General features: G+C 51.3%; 1 long non-coding RNA gene across 1 annotated transcript; it reads left to right on the top strand.

Annotated features, from left to right (window-relative positions):
- The first annotated feature begins 3,015 nt into the window (after nt 1-3,015).
- LOC128848795 (uncharacterized) lies at nt 3,016-13,469 on the top strand. The gene is made up of 4 exons (XR_008447106.1): nt 3,016-3,100; nt 5,767-5,850; nt 6,258-6,356; nt 13,109-13,469. It is a non-coding gene; the product is annotated as an uncharacterized LOC128848795 (long non-coding RNA).
- Nucleotides 13,470-13,734: the final 265 nt, after the last annotated feature.

Genomic DNA, 13,734 nt, shown 5'->3' with positions numbered 1-13,734 from the left:
GACCTATTCGTTAATTGTTAATAAACAGCCGTAAGCCTTTCTAAAATAAAGGGTTTGTATTTGGCTTTCCCCATCATTTCCCATGACACACAACCTAGCATTCATTCCAGCACTGTGTGTCATGACTTTCCCGTTCTCATTGTTATGCCTTTTGCACTCTTTCCCTCCACCCAAATCATGGTTTTAAGATGCCAGCCTGAAAAAGGGGGATGGCAGAGCCTTTCATCTACGTTTGTAATGTGTAACAGCTGCTTTGGAGCTGCTGGGAAATGAGTTGGTGGGTCTCGGTCTGGTTACGCGGGAGCAGGTGTCCATATGATGAAACCACCACTCATACCGGCACCAATTAGTTCCCTTGGTGGTCTCAACAGAACAGCCACGGAGTCCGAGTTCCCATCCCCCCTTAGGTTGGACTCAGTAGTCCTGTAGCAGCCCCCTGGGCTGTTTCACTGAGAGGGACGGCTGCTATCACAGCTAGGAAAACCGCCTCCATCAAAAACACATCCGTGCTGCTGCAAGGTTTGGGAACTGCACTCACCCTTACACCACTACGGCTTTAAAGCACCGGCAGAGATCCCCTTTCCCACCACTACTGCTGCTGTTTACAAACCTGTCACTTTCCGATTTCCTCCCTCCCCACCCTTTGCCCACTCCCCTCTCTCCAAATCGCTGGATTAAGATTTGGACAGCAATCAAATATGTAACATTTATCATCACAGCCTGATTTGGGTGAGTGCTACAAATCAGAGCTGCATAGACAGTGCAGGGCCAGAAAGTGTCAGCACAAAATTCCCACCCAGCACGCTGCCTCAGGCGTTCCAGCTCCCATCTCAGAGGGTTCTGTCCCCTCCCCGGTCTGTGGGGCTACAGAAACGCAAGTGGCTCTCAGTGCATTGCAGATGTGTCTAGAGGGCACTGTGGTGTACAGGACAGGAAATACACAAATTCCAGACATTAGAGAGACAAGGTGGGCGAGGTGATATCTTTTATTGGACCATCTTCTGGTGGTGAAAGAGACAGACTTTCGAGCTTACATAGCGCTCTTCTTCAGGTCTCTCTCACCAACAGAAGTTGGTCCAATAAAAGCTATTACCTCACCCACGTTGTGTCTCTAATATCCTGTCATCAACACAGATACAACAGTGCAAACTCCAGCTATGTCCCTTCAAGGCAGAGATTTGGAGCAGAGACCTATGCCTAGCGGTCACTGCAGGAACCTCTCCGAGGATTCTAACTGGTTTCTTGTGGCTTCTGCTGGAAGATCAGCAACCAGCAGATCAAAGCACTTGTTGCTCTGGACAAATCCTAACTGCTAGCTGGAACCAGCAGGAGCCAGCTGGCACGATCTGAAATCCACACTAGGCATCCCTTGGGAGAACAAGGGTTCTCTGGGGTGTCTGTGTTCTGTGAGGGAAGGCCGAGTAGACCTCACTTGAGGTGGTACTAGGAGTGGCAGATGCAGTTCTCCTTGTTAAAATGCAGGGGTGGGTGAGCCCAGAAGTTCAGTGAATCCTCAGAGTGCAGATCTCTTCAGGGCTGACACCGCCGGGCAGTTCAACACGGTCCAACACCACCAGACTATGTCTGCTGAGGTGAACCGGCTACAGGGTCATAGGGACAAGCGATGCAAGGGCCCCTGGCAGGGGAAAAGACTGACTTGCTGGGACTAGGCCAGTGGTTTAAGATTTCCACTCAAAACTTTTTAGGGGGCTGCAAATGAAAAAAGGCTGAAAAACACTGGACTAGGCTCTGCACTCAGACCTTGTGTGGCTGGATCAGTGGATAAAGCGATTGCTCGGCCCTAGCGGGAATGAAGCTACTGCCTAATGCTCCTTCACAGCCCCCAGGCCGGGTTATCCATACCGGCCTGCCTTGTCGGCAGACCCACAGTTGCTCACACAGCTGAGCCCTACCCTGCTGCTACGGGAAGTTTTTCGAGGTTCCTTTAGCTTAACTGCGTTGAGCAGCTGTAGGTGTGGGGGGCAGTTGGAGGATTTGCTGTTTAATGGCAATGGAATTCATCCCACCCTTAGCTGGGGGTCTCCCAGGGGCTGGCCAGACAGCTCCAGCAGGCATGGGGAACAAACAGCTTTAAATGGGAAAAACACACTCAGTCACTCTCACACCGAACTGTCCTTGCATCCTAACCCGAGCCACTCGCAGCACATTGTCATACACCCCGGGGCTGGCAACGTTCTGGATTTTTTAATACAAACCCCCAAAGGAAGTTACCCCCCCCCCAGCTTGAACCCCTTATCCTCTAGCTCCTGCTGACTGGAAAAGCAGAGCACACAGTCTTTACTCTAGCTAGTGTGCTAAAGATAAGGGTGTGGACACTGCAGCTCCAGGAGAAACTCAGGCTAGCCCGGGAGCTCAGACAAAGGGGGATGGGGAGCTTGGACGCGGGCAGCTAGCCCGAGCCAGGCACGCTCCCAAGGGCAGTGTAGACATACCCTGTGAAGACTCCTGTGTGATCTCTGGAGTTGCTCACCAGTAGCCTGCCAGTCCCAGAGCCATCAAAACATTTCTGACCAAAACCCCACTCCAGGCTGAAAAATACCCATACAACCACATAGCCAGGTGCGCCTTAAAACTCACGTCCTTCCTGAGGGATCAAAGACACACCTGGCCCCAGCCTGTTCGTTTTACATGAGTACCCGTGCGTAAGGTACCAAGACTGGCCCAACGTCAGCTGATGTTGTTCATTTGTTACTGGGGGTGACAGGAGCTGCTCTGGTGAGAACAGAGACCAGCTGAGTGCAGTGGGCTCTGTTCAGAGTTGAAATGCAGTGACCCTGCACTCAGCCCTACGGGGGAAGGAAATTCCCCCTTTCCTAGTTTCACAGCAGCGCAGCTCAAATAAGTGGGACTTTAGCCCCCTTCCCAGCCAGCCCCCTCATGAGAGAGTCCTGTAGGTGGCTGAGTCCCCCGGGTGCAGCGTCCTTTGGCTGCAATCAAGGGCGGGCCAGCGGTTCCCCAGGCGGGCACCTGGGGATTTAAAGGGCAATTCCCTCGCCCCGTGCCAAGCGCTGCCCACCTCTGCCAGGCAAACCCACACCTGCCTCTTCCTAAGGGATTCACCAGCCCCGCCTCGGCCCAGGTGAGCGGTGCAGCCCCCCACACGGCTCCGGGGGGGCAATACGAGAGCCCAGCCCTGCCCAGCGGAGCCCAGCGCGTCCACACGGGCACAAGGGAAGAGTCCCGGGGGACTGGCGCCGCCTTATTTAGCGTCTTGATCGCTGCACCCCCCGCTAACCGCCCCCCAGCCCCCGATCGCTGGCGCCCCCGCCCCCTGGCCCGCGGAGGGGCGGCAGAGCCGGTACCTGTGCTCCGGCGAGGGGCGCTGCGGCCGGCGGGCGGTGGGAGCAGCGCGGCGGGGAGTCTCCGGCGGAGGCGAGCGAGGACCGGGACTGAGGTCCCGCGCCCGGCCGGGGGAGGAAGCAGCCCCCGCGGAGAGCCGGGCGCGCGGGGCGGCGGCTTCGGGCGCTGCGGCTGCACCGACGGCTCCGCGCCCGGCTCTGCGCCGCGCACTCCCGCTGCCCGCCCTGGGGCAGCTCGGAGCGTCTCGGCTTCACCTGCGCTGTCCGGGAGTGCGAGTCCTTCCCCCCGCAGCGCGGCGGCCGGGCGGGGCTTGGAAAGCCCAACTCACCGGGGAACTAACCGCCCCGACTGTCCGCTCCCCCCATTGCCAAACAAGCCGGCCTGGGAACCCAACACGGTGTGACCGGATCCCGGGCTGGGGCTGGGGGGCGCTGGGCACCCGACTCTCTCCGCCCCTTGCAACAAGCAACTCACCAGCCAAAAACAGCCCAATTTCTGTGCTTTTGTCTTCAGGGGGTTGGCGTGTCTGAAGGACAGGCGGGACTCGGAGCTGGCTGGTTGCCTGCCACCCTGAGCCCTCAGCAGCTCCCACTGCACGGAGAGACTGTCACACACACAGGCACTGTCACACCTCCTACACACACAGGCACCGTCCTACCCAAACACCCTACACACACCCACACACAGGGACTCTCCTACCCAAACACCCTACACCCACACACAGGCACTCTCCTACCCAAACACGGTACACACACACACAGGCACTCTCAGATGACCCCTTGTCACGGAGTCCCCGGACAATGCTCTGGAACTGCTCCCCACAAAGCCAGTCAGGACTTTGGGGCGTCTCCTCTCCCTTGGAGCAGACTGTCTTCAGGGCAAGACGCTCACACGGCTTCACCTTTCTGGGTCTGACCTTGGAGCATTCAGCATATGCTCCTCCGTGTGCTTCCCATAGCGAGTCCGCCCAGGCGGGTTTCTGGGGAAGCCAGAGGGTCCTGCACGCACCCCCACTTCATCACACCCCTACACACAGACACACAACTGGCACCCTTACATCCCTACACACACACACAGAGCCATCCTCAGACCCCGACACGCACACACAGGCACCCCTATACATGCACACACCTTACACCCCCCTACACACACAGGCACCCTCAGACCCCTACACACATGCCAGAGAGACACTGACAGTACCTCATATCTCTCCCTCCCCAGTATTCACCGTCCCCTGAGGTTTAATGCACTAGTGTTTAATGCATTGCTTATCATTACTGAAATGGATGGCTTGATAACTGCACCCTGGTGTGAGTCCCAGGCAGGAGGGGAAGGAGAGGACGGCTCTGTTAACAAGTCAGTGAGAAGTATAGAAAGGATGGGAATTAATATGCAAATTACTGATATTATTACAGATCGATTGGCTCTTGTCTAGCTTCCCACCTGCCTCAGATAAGCAACAGCTAGAACAAAATCGAAAATCCACAGCGTCCTTATTGGCCTTGTCCACACCAAGGTCCTGCTGGTGTTAAACCATAGCTGCTCTGGCTGGGGGTCATCCATTTTTAAGGCTATTTGGTGTATGTCTGCACTGCAGTGTCAGCCCAGGGCTAGTAGAACTTGAATTAATAGATCCTGGGTTTGTTAACCTAGGGCTTGAGCGTCTACGCTCATTTGTAACCACAGGTTAGGAACTGTTGAATCCTCGGTCACCACCTGGGGCTCCAGTGTCTACTTATGCAGGCCCAAGTCCAGTCACCCATATGCCAGGCTTCCTCGTGCCCTCCCCAGACATGGCCCTTTGTTCGTGGTGCAGTGAGGGAAAACTTCAACTGTCCAGAGGGCAAAGAAAGTCGGCCTGTGGGATCATGGGATACTTTTGGCAGACTCCCAGTCCACTGGGGATGTGTCTACATTGCAAAGCGATAGGGCTTGACCCTTGGTCCCAGCTTCACTCAGACTCAGACCCTCCACCCGCATGGGGCCTGCAGATCCTGGGTCCAAGCACGGGGGTAGCGTGATTTGTGTGGAGAGTGAAGGGAGGTGAGGCTTGAGCCTGAGTTCAAACCGAGAGTTTGGTCCTGTGTAAACTGTGTTATAACCCAGTTAAAAGACACTCCCCCTTCCCCCTGCCCCCGGCTGTAGCCTGGGCTTGTACACCCTGGGGAAGGGACTGTATTGTAGCTCTCCAGCACCTTTGGGCCTGCCACATGGAGCACCCTGGAGGATTGCCCGCTTTCTCTACTAGTGCCAGGCCACTCGACTCCATCTGGGAGTATGTCAGCTGCCAGCTCCCGTTCTCTGCTGGGTTCCTGTCCAGACTGAGGTATTCAGGCTTCATCTGCCCCATTTTTGTCCAAGATTCTGCTTTCTTCTGGCACCACATAATACAGGTGTGATGCACGGGAGCCGTGGGAAGAGACTTAACTGCATTTCCTGTCACAGGGCAGAGGGCAGTAGCCACCGACTTCAGTGGTTCCTGTACGTTCACCTGCTCTCTTGGAAAGAGAGAGAAGAGAAAAAAGTCAGGTGTGTGGGTAGCCAGGGTGGGTGAGGTCATATCTTTGATTGGGCCGGGGAGGCAGAGAGAGAGGTCTGGTTAGCTATTTAACTGTCTGAGTTAACCATGGCCCCAGCCGACCCTTCTCTAATGTGGTGGTTTTGCTATAATAGCTGTATGGGGCTGCTGGCTGAGCGGCTCTTTCTTCTGCACCGTTGGTGTGTGCACGCCTAGTGCACTTGGCCAGACACCCTTCACCAGCAGCACCTGTTTGGCTGGCGCATGCACCCGAAATGTCTTTGTACCCACCCGCTCTGTGGGAGCTGGCAGCAAAGCTTGCTTTTCCTTGCTTATCAGCAGTTTCTCCTTGTGTCAACAGTAGTTAGCACAGTCGTTAGTCTGTGTTGTATAATGTTTCCTTTGTTCTCCTCTATAGGAAGTCCTTGTGGAGACTCTGGTACCAGCATAAGTCCCCAGGATTTAAAAACTGCCCCTCTTGCCAGGCAGGCCTACGAGATGCCTCCTCTGTCAGGCTGTGAGTTTGGTGTGGTGCTCATGGTAATCGTGAATTTGAATAGAACCCAGGACCCCCACAGTGGCGACGCCTCTCCCTCCGGGCATTGCGACCTGGCCCACGTGGTCACAGCACCGCTCAAGTTTTGTGCATCCGCCCTGCTGTAAATGGCGGGGTGGATGTGTCAAACCCAGCATGCTAGGTCTCAATGCCAAACGAATCTGGCCCTCCACCCCCATTTCCGTCCATGGAGGGGTGGATTTGCCAACGTGGAGTGGCACTGCAACCACGAGGGCCAGCTTGCAACACCTGGAGGGGGGACCCAGGCCCAGCCCCGTGGGATGGGGCAGCCGCTGCAGCGTGGGCTCACTAGCCAACCCTTCCTTCTTTTTTCACACCTCTGCCATTAAATGTATTACAATTTTCTGTGAATAAAAAGTGTAGCCTTACTCATCTGTTTAGGTGAAGGGCATGGTAGGGACAAATGCAGTATCGGCAAGTCCTTCTCAAGGGTATGTCTCCACTGCAATTAGAGGTGGGAGTGCAGCAGATGGAGCATTGATCTAATTAGTTGAAGAATAGCTGGAGTAAAGCCACAGCAAGTTGGGCAGCAGCACGGGCTGTATAACCCTGCCCGGGACCTGGCTACGTACGAGAGTAGCTAGCCCCCAAGAGGAGGCAAGGTAAACCTCAACAGCACCATAGTTAGCCCTCCGTTCAACCTGATTCCTCCAGAAAGTGGCCCAAATTTCCATGAAGAAAGCCTTCCGCTTTGGCATGAACATGTTCGACCCATCAGTCTCAAGGCAGCCAATTTGACTGCTCCACACCAGTTATTCTGGATCTTCCCAACCCATCCCCTCCCTTTGGGAACTTGTCGTACCACTTCCCTGCTGCCTGGAACTCCATAACCACTGGTCAGTGGGTTCTAGAGACTATGGAACCGGGATACACCATTCAATTCCAGTTCTTGCCCTACCCACAGCATCCTCCCCTGTTCCTATTCAGGGACCTCCTCACAGAATTCTACTGCTTGAGGAGCTGCAGTTTCTTCTAGCTCTTGGAGTAACAGGAGGGGGGGCCCTTTATACCATAGGGAAGTGAGTTCTACTCCTGATCTTGTCACCCCAAATCAGAGGGGGTTGAGGCTATCCTAGACTTAAGGAAATTGAACATCTTCACCAATAAGCAAAAATTCAGGATGGTGTCCCCTGCCTCCATTTCCCCATCCTTAGATCCCAACGATTGGTACATTGGTACAGGATTCCTATTTTGATGCCGTTATCCACCCAAGCCACAGAAAAGTACTTCAGGTTTTTAGTATGGGACCACCACTGCCTCTCATCAGCCCCACGAAGCCTTACAAAGTGCCTGGGAGAGGTAGCAGCACGAGTCCAATGACTCAGGTATTCCCACCTCTGGACGATTGATTGATTTGTGGTCGCATCAAGTGACGAACAGCATCCATCACAGCCAGTCCCTGTTTGCACGGGTGGGTCTGAAAATAAACCAGGACAAACGGATACTGTTCCCTGTGTGAAGAACTGAGTTCATTGAGGCCATTCTCGATTCTACAGCTGCAGCCACTGGAAAGATTTCACCAATCTATAAGTTCAACCGAGAACCACAGGGAGCGCTTGTCTGAGGTTGCTGCTACCCATGGCATCCGGCATGTATGTGACTCAGTGTGTCACATGTCACCTGAGGTGCATGCAAAGCTGGGTGATGGCTGCGGATCAGCCAAACAAGCATTTCTGGACATGCTGATCTCCTTACCTGCTCCAGTCGTATCATTGCTACATTGGTGGAGGAGTCTGGAAAACATCTGCACAGTGGGGTCTGCGGTTCCCCTTCTCGTCCATCAAAGGTGTGAGTGATGGACACATCCACTCTGGGCTTGGGAGCTCATCTAGATAGCATACAGACTCAGGGTCTCTGGTCCAGCCAAGAATCAGCTCTCCAAAAAAACATTTTGGAGCTGAGGGCCGTTCTTTATGCCTGTGAAGTTTTCCTACCACCTATCAAAGGCCTTCTCAGGCCAAGTAATGACAGACCATACGACTGCTATGTTTTACCTCAATAAACAAGGCGGGCTGAGTTCCAGCCCATTATCTTCCGGCACTTCTGCATCTGGAATGACATCACCCTCACGGCATCTCATCTTCTCAGAGTGCAGAGTGTTCTAGGAGGTCACCTGTGCAGAAGTCCATCCATGCCCGTGAACAGACTCTGACGTACAAAATAGTTAAGATGATTTTCAGTAAAGGGGACATCCCTGCTTTTGAACTATACCCTACCAAGGAGAATAGAAAATGTCACCACTTCTGTGCCGGGGCAGTCACAGCCCAGGACTGATAACAGATGTGTTCGTGCTTCCTTGGGGCTCAGATCTTATGCATTCATACCCTCCATCCCCCGGGTTCCCAAAGTCATCAGAATGGTCGGAATGATTCCAATAGCTCTGGCATGGCTGAGGAACTTTTGTTTTTCAGATCTTCAGACTCCGCCAGTTCAGTCTCCCATAAGCCTGCCACTTCTCCCCGACTGAACCACCTAAGATCTCGGCAAAGTCCTTACCCAGCTCCTCGCGGATTTTCACTGGCTAACATCATCCGAGGTTCTGCCTACATGGTGTCCAGAACATCTTGTTTAACAGCAGGAAAAGCTCAACCAGAGCAACTCACCTAGTTAAAGGGGGGGGGGGGGGGGGGATTTTGCTAGACTTAAAACAAACCGGTCTCTCTACGAGTTCAATAAAAGTCCACTTTGCAGCCCATTCTAGTGACCTTCTGTTCTATAGGCGTTCTGTTTTTTTCCATTCTATGGTGAGAAGACTTCTAAAATGCCTAAAGGGATTAACCTCCAGTAAGGGAACTAGTGCCTTCCCCGACTGGCAAGACTTATGCGACTACCATTTGAGCCATTGGCTTTCATGTTCTTTCTTCCATTTGTCAGCTAAGACAGTCTTTCTAATGGCAATAACATCATCTAGGAGAGCTTCACGTTTTACTGGCAAGGCCCTTATATGCTGTATTTTGTAAGGACCAGGTCTCATTAAGGCCTCACCCATTGTTTTTATTGAAAGCGGTCTCAGAATTTCACCTGAATCAGGTCATATATTTGCCAATATCCTTTCGTTAGGAGGGTGGTGAAGCACTGGAATGGGTTACCTAGGAAGGTGGCGGAATCTCCATCCTTAGAGGTTTTTAAGGCCCGGCTTGACAAAGCCTTAGCTGGGATGATTTAGTTGGGGATTGGTCCTGCTTTGAGCAGGGGATTGGACTAGATGACCTCCTGAGGTCTCTTCCAACTCTGATATTCTATGATTCTGAAACTGCATACTCCTGGGGATAAGGAGAGGTTATGTTTTCTGGATGTCCCCAGGGCAATCTCATTTTACATAGACAGGATGACACAATTTAGATCATCAGCAAGGCTCTTTGTAGCTTACTCAGAGAGAATGAGAGGTCAGGTAGTATCAGCACAAAGAATTTCCAACTGGATATCTGCCTGCATGAGGACATGTAATGACTTGGCAAAGGGGACAGCATCATTATTCCAGGGCTCAAGTACCTCAGTGGCTTTTCTCAGCAATGTTCCAGTCCTAAACACTTGGCAAGCAGAAGACAGGTCTTTGGTACTGATGTTCTCATTGAAGCATCCAGAGCTGATGCAAACTTTGGAAAGGTAAGTTTCAGAGTAACAGCCGTGTTAGTCTGTATCCGCAAAAAGTTCTTCTTTTTTTGGAAAGGTAGTTCTACGCTCTGCTTGGAAATCACTAATAGTGGAATACATATGTGCACGATTACTGGAAAAAGAAGAAATCGTTACTTACCTGTACAGTGACTGTGGTTCATCGAGATGCGTTAAAAGAAGAACAGGAGTACTTGTGGCACCTTAGAGACTAACAAATTTATTAGAGCATAAGCTTTCGTGGACTACAGCCCACTTCTTCGGATGCATATAGAATGGAACATATATTGAGGAGATATATATACACACATACAGAGAGCATAAACAGGTGGGAGTTGTCTTACCAACTCTGAGAGGCCAATTAATTAAGAGAGAAAAAAAACTTTTGAAGTGATAATCAAGATAGCCCAGTACAGACAGTTTGATAAGAAGAGTGAGAATACTTACAAGGGGAGATAGATTCAATGTTTGTAATGGCTCAGCCATTCCCAGTCCTTATTCAAACCGGAGTTGATTGTGTCTAGTTTGCATATCAATTCTAGCTCTGCAGTCTCTCGTTGGAGTCTGTTTTTGAAGTTTTTCTGTTGTAATATAGCCACCCGCAGGTCTGTCACTGAATGACCAGACAGGTTAAAGTATTCTCCCACTACAATACCCACCTGCTGAAGTGAAAAAACAGATTGACCGAGCCAGACGAGTACCCAGAAGTCACCTCCTACAAGACAGGCCCAACAAAGAAAATAACAGAACACCACTAGCTGTCACCTTCAACCCCCAACTAAAACCTCTCCAGCGCATCATCAGAGATCTACAACCTATCCTGAAAGATGATCCTTTACTCTCACAGATCTTGGGAGACAGACCTGTCCTCGCTTACAGACAACCCCCCAACCTAAAGCAAATACTCACCAGCAACCACACATCACTGAACAAAACCACTAACCCAGGAACCTATCCTTGTAACAAACCCCGATGCCAACTCTGTCCACATATCTATTCAAGTGACATCATCATAGGACCTAATCACATCAGCCATACCATCAGGGGCTCGTTCACCTGCACATCTACCAATGTGATATATGCCATCATGTGCCAGCAATGCCCCTCTGCCATGTACATTGGCCAAACCGGACAGTCTCTATGCAAAAGAATTAATGGACACAAATCTGACATCAGGAATCAAAATACTCAAAAACCAGTGGGAGAACACTTTAACCTGTCTGGTCATTCAGTGACAGACCTGCGGGTGGCTATATTACAACAGAAAAACTTCAAAAACAGACTCCAACGAGAGACTGCAGAGCTAGAATTGATATGCAAACTAGACACAATCAACTCCGGTTTGAATAAGGACTGGGAATGGCTGAGCCATTACAAACATTGAATCTATCTCCCCTTGTAAGTATGCTCACACTTCTTATCAAACTGTCTGTACTGGGCTAGCTTGATTATCACTTCAAAAGTTTTCTTTCTCTTAATTAATTGGCCTCTCAGAGTTGGTAAGACAACTCCCACCTGTTTATGCTCTCTGTATGTGTGTATATATATCTCCTCAATATATGTTCCATTCTATATGCATCCGAAGAAGTGGGCTGTAGTCCACGAAAGCTTATGCTCTAATAAATTTGTTAGTTTCTAAGGTGCCACAAGTACTCCTGTTCTTCTTTTTGCGGATACAGACTAACACGGCTGCTACTCTGAAACCTGTCAAGATGCGTTGTGCACATCTATACTCCATGACTCACCCTCCATCCAGTCTATTAATATCACAATTTCAGTGGCGAAGGAACCTCACGCCCTCAGTTGGAAGCAAGAGGGCACTCAGGAAGGATGCACGCACCATGCCAACAAGTACTGCTGGCCCAAAAGCCTCCTGGTCAAGAGCACTGGGCATGCACGCACCGACAGTGGAACGTAGATGTGCACAATGCATCTTGAAGAACAGTTGCCATACAGGTAAAAGTAACCACATCTTCTCCTAACTGGTCTTTCCTGTGTTGCTGTGCACTACCCTGGTGGTGTTGCTACATCGTTGTGTGGAAGGAGACAGCTGAGCTGCTCATTGGCGGAGCTGCTTGTGTTGTTCTAATTACACAAACATTTTCATTCCCACGGGAAAGAGGAACTTCTTGCCTCAGACTGTGCCCACCGAGATCTCCCAAGGGGATTCCAAACACACTGGCTGCCAGTGTCCCTGCAGTGTGACTAGGAACGCACAGCCCATGTGTGACCATGGCTAACACATCCTCCTTTGAAGAGCAGCCATTCTTGCAGAGAGAGGGAGCAGCAGATGCAACAAGATGGTTTTTCATCACGGTCAGTCACACAGTTGTCTCTCTGTGCCTCAGCACGTGGCCCTGGAGCAAATTCATGTGGGCAGAGATCAAAGCCAGCTGTGACGGGGGAGGTGGATAGGAGGATGGTGGGGAATGAGGAGATGGCGGATGGAAATAGGATGATTCAGCTGGACCAGGCATTTAGCTAGGGCCGGTGTAACCACTAGGCGAACTAGGCGGCTGCCTAGGGCGCCAAGATTTGGGGGCACCAAAAAGCGGTGTCCGGCGTCATGGAAGTCAGCTGAGCCGGGCAGGGCGGGGAGCGAGGCCTCCATAACAAACCTGCTGAAGGGTTAAAATCCATGTGCATGTTATATAACAACCTGGTATATGGATTGTGCCAGCTCTTTTTCAGACCCGAAGTCCAGAGTTTGGTCTGGAGACCAGAGGCCTAACTAATAGTGATCAGCTACGAGAAAGCTGGGGTAAACAAAATAACATTGCCTTTACTAAGATCTGCTTGGTCAGTAGAAATGCCAGATGTTGAGGCAATAACTGAATAATTATGTTTCATCCAATGTTTCAAATTGAACAAAGGATTCCTGTTCCTATTGTGTTTCTCCTGAAGGGAAAACAGTCTTCCCACAGATCCAACCTTGAGTTTATGAAATATTGGCACATGTCACTATAATGATATGGCACCCTTCCACCTCCCTTCCAAGGGACCAATGCCCTGCCTTAAGACATAAAGGAGACAATCTCTATTTTCATATGCTTTCACTGTTTCTTTGCTTTATCCCCTAGACATGTACCTGTCGAACAATCAAAGGAGTTACTCCATTCCTATGGACCCCAAATCAGAATTCAACATATATATTTTATACTAATAACATTTTATCAAAGTATTAATCAAATGTTAATTTGCTAACTTGAGACCATGGGCGGAGACATTGTGTAAGCTTTTAACCATTGGCTATTGTGCTATCTTGTCTTGCTGCAAAACCTATCCCGGGGTGTGGAACTGCCTACCCCGTCACTTTCCCCCGCCCATGGAAAATCTATATATTTCATTGTAATCAATTGATTGACAGTGTCTCTGAGCCTAATAAGCCAGGTGACACTCCGCCAGCGCTGTGTGTAATAAACCCCTATGCTTTGACCTCTACACGGTGTGGATTTATGTCCTTCACCTGCCCTGCAGTGAGGGGTGCTGCGCAGGACAGTCAGTGGGAGCCTGTGGTAGAGCAAGGAGGAGACAGCCGGCCGGGCACAGCGACTAGCGCGGCCAAGGGACAGAGTCGTTGGGGGAGGAAGGACGCGGTCCTGAGCTCAGGTGAGCTTCGCCCTCCAACGCACCGCACCTGGGGCCGGGTGCAGCCACCTCCTGGGGTGAGGAAAAGTGAAACTAAAGCCCGCAGCGCGACGGAGGG

This window comes from Malaclemys terrapin, chromosome 14, assembly GCF_027887155.1.
Source record: "Malaclemys terrapin pileata isolate rMalTer1 chromosome 14, rMalTer1.hap1, whole genome shotgun sequence".
Classification (NCBI taxonomy): domain Eukaryota; kingdom Metazoa; phylum Chordata; order Testudines; family Emydidae; genus Malaclemys; species Malaclemys terrapin.
This window is presented reverse-complemented; position numbering and strand designations above follow the sequence as displayed.